The sequence below is a fragment of the Asparagus officinalis genome, chromosome 1 (assembly GCF_001876935.1).
Source record: "Asparagus officinalis chromosome 1, Aspof.V1, whole genome shotgun sequence".
Classification (NCBI taxonomy): domain Eukaryota; kingdom Viridiplantae; phylum Streptophyta; class Magnoliopsida; order Asparagales; family Asparagaceae; genus Asparagus; species Asparagus officinalis.
This window is the reverse complement of record NC_033794.1, coordinates 28,906,840-28,910,449: the sequence shown is the minus strand read 5'-3', so window position 1 is coordinate 28,910,449 and position 3,610 is coordinate 28,906,840. Positions and strand designations below refer to the sequence as shown.

Here is a 3,610-nt window from a genome sequence, read left to right as displayed (position 1 = left end):
TTTCCTACTTGGATAATTGTGGATGTGTAAGAGAACTCTGTTTTTTTGAGACCTTCTTTATCTATCTATTTTCTTTGTTATTTTAGTTACATGCTCTGTGTTGTAGTTCTTTTGGTAATATATATGTATATAAGATGATCCAGATGTGTGAATGTGACCGTATGGTTGCATTGTCGGCCGAGTCATGCTCCAAATGATCAAAATTAGAACGGGGTGTAACATGCCCTAGTTTTTGAAAATTTGCCCCAAATTCGAAATTTTCCTAGACGTGAGCCTTCCACCCCCTTGATCTCCCACCTCGACAGGATGGCGTTCTCGTACTCCGGCACCGAGCTCTCCGTGAACATGAACCTCATCCCTAGCCCCTTCGCCAGCTCTGACAGTGGCCTCATCCCCCTCTCCTCCTCCACCTTCACGTTCTGTAGCGCGATCACATCGGCCCCCGCCTCCTTCAGCACATCAAGAACGCTCCTTTCGCTAAACCTCCAGCTATAGCCATTGGAGCCGCAGCTGACCGTGACTCCCTTTCCCTTGCTCCTCTCCACTGAGATTTTGTCTTTCGACAAGTTTATCAATACCCTCCTCTTCGACGAGCTGTGCTTCAGGATTCCCTTCGTGGGTCTCTCGTTCGGGGCCTTGGTACCGACCATAGGGGCCATCGAGAACATTGCGGCGTTGAATGTCACGATTCGAACTGGCCGAGTTTGAACTAGGTCGGTGTGGGAATTAGTCTTCAGTGAGCTCGGGTGCTTGGGGTTGTTGATGATGGTGATTTTGGTCTTGGGTTGCCAGCGCTTGAGGCAACGACACATGCTATAGAGGAGGAGTCGGAGGTGGAGGCCGATGGGGGAGAACATTGGAGGGTTGGTGGTGGTGACGGAGGAGGTTGGGGAGGATGAGGATGGGGAGAACATTGGAGGGGTGGTGGTGGTGGTGGTGGCGCTAGCTTTACAAACTTCAATGGTGCTGACCATTATATTGTATGATTATTAACATTGGTTTAATGTGCTATAAAAACTTGCAGATGCACGTACTTGTATGACATATTACACCCTAAACTGATATATGAAGCAAATCTTGATACTCTTTGTGAACTTGCTGGTATCTTGAAAATCGAAGTTCTAGGGAAGCAGCTTGGTAGACATAGCGAGTCACTTGCAGGGTTGAGACCCACCTTTCAAAGGATTCTAGCAGATATTCATGAGAGATTGACATTATGCTCGCACACTCATTCGCGATCAGGTATTCCTCAGTGGAACACTGTATAATTCTTTAGTCTGTGCTTCACTTATTAGTTTGTGTTCCATTCTTTCTATATCTACAGCTTTTCCATTAGCAATTTTCTTTCTTATACACAACAGTGTGGTGTGTTTTAACATAAGAGGAATAAGTTATGTTTACTATAGATGGATTTGTTCATCCATTATCAGCAAATCTAAAAATAGATGGAAATGCATTTTAGCAATTTTGACTAATAAATGAGCTGTGATATTGTGGAGATATATTGATTGGTACTAAACATTTATGTGGACGAAGGGGAAGGAAGTATACAGAAAATAAGGATGTTGCAAACTTGTATTGATTTGTTTGGCTTGCGAACACTCTAGGATTTACTTTTGGATGCATGTTACACAATGTAATTGCATGCTTTGTAAGCATTATTGCTTAAAAAAATTCTATACTTGTCAGCCACTTTTTTTCTTAGAGATAATGTTCTCTTTTAACAGATTTCAAATTTCTGTCCCTCTGAAGAAGATCTTGATTACCCTGCAGTCAGTAACTTGATCCAATGGTTTACCTTTCCTCTTAGATTGGAAGAGTGATGCTCCCAATGTTTGGTTATATTATGCATTATGTTGTGCAGTTTTCATGTGTGCGCGTGCAGAGAAGCACTAAAGTTTTGTCTGGAAGTTCAGTATCGGTGCCTGCATATTAGTTCACTTCGCAGAAACTCTCTTTTTCACTTCTCTGAAGACTGCCTCCTTTATGATTGTTGAATTCTTGAATCATGCTTGCACTCATAAAAGCGTTTAATTTTTCTTTGAACTACAAGTTGATGATAACTCTGATACTTTCAAAACCTGGTATCCTCCGTTGGAGAAAACATTATCATGCGTATCAAAGTTGTATCAATGTTTGGAACCTACAGTTTTTACTGGGTTAGCTCAGGTTTGTTTTGCTTGGCTTTTCTTAGAAATTCATTCCCTTGGTAAGAGGTTGTCTGATATATGCCCTTTGTTTTGCCATTATCCAGGAAGCTGTAGAATTCTGCTCGATATCCATATAGGTTAGGAACATTTCCTTCATTTCCTTTTCCTCTCTAACATTGGACTCTCACTTCGTTAGAATTAATTATAGAAGGGTTCAACAACAAAAATGACCAAAAATCATTCATATTTTGATCATGAAACTTAATTTCCATTTTCCAGTTTTTAGAAGGAGTTTCCAACAGCTCTAACTGTCTAACTAAATTGTATTGCTAGGTAATCTATTTTAACTGAAAAGCAAATTCATTTTTCTTCAGAAAACCTCTCTTCCATTCTCTTTAGCAAAGCAAATATTTTTTATTTGATTATACTGCTGTTAGAAAAGAAATTAGATTCAATTATAGTGATAATAGAAAGATTATTGTGGAATTATCTTTAGTCATGATTATTAAGTGGTACATCTATGGATTTTGAAGTTATGAATAATACACTTGTAGTTTGGAAACAGTAACTTTTAAGGTATCTATCTATACTTTATTATGTGAAGTTAAATTTTTCTCCTTATGAGAAGTTGCTTGGCGAAAGTGCTTACTAGTTTATCATCAACCAAATCCATTTATTTAATCTTCATGCATGCACCAACTTTATTCTTTCTTACATGGTCATATTGTTTGAAGTTGTGCAATTAAATTGTTGTTTAGCATCGTGATATGTTAACTTCTCCTTTACTTAAAATTTAAGATATGTATATAGTATATGGTGCAAAGTGTAACTTTCATGTAGGCTTCATCTTGGATAATGAAGAATGAGAATATGACAAACTCGTAGAGAGTTTCAACTGGTGGCAGAGATTTTCGAGAAGGAGATGCAGAGGAGTCATGCAATTGTACTCATTTTTTGTAATGATTTATAATTTTTGTTATTGTACTGATTTTTTTTATTTCGATGTTGGTGAACATTAAATTGTATGGTATCTTTTTTCTATTGTTAGGAGAATAACACTAATACTTGTACTTTTAATTTTTGTGACATTCAATAATATACTCTTTTTTTTGTAAAGTTTTACAATTTATATTATTGTTGAGGAGAATTGTATTGGTGTTTGTAAGTAGATATTGTTGATAATCAAGTGGATTAGTGTGGTCATATAGGAGCAAATATTGTTTATTACATATATTTTTTAATAATTACTACATCCTAGACGGAATTTCCGTCTAGAATGTATCCTAGATGGAATTTCCGTCTAGGATTATCCTAGACGGTTGTCTTTTCCATCTAGAACTATTCTAGACGGAATAAAAATTCCGTCTAGGATGCATTTCTGTCTAGGATTATTATTCTAGATGGAATTCCATCTAGAGCGATGCATTCTCGATAGAAATTTACTAGACTAACATCCTAGA

General features: G+C 37.4%; 1 long non-coding RNA gene across 1 annotated transcript; it reads left to right on the top strand.

Annotated features, from left to right (window-relative positions):
* On the top strand, positions 393-3,227 carry LOC109822146. Its single transcript, XR_002242039.1, has 2 exons — positions 393-1,242; positions 2,991-3,227. It is a non-coding gene; the product is annotated as an uncharacterized LOC109822146 (long non-coding RNA).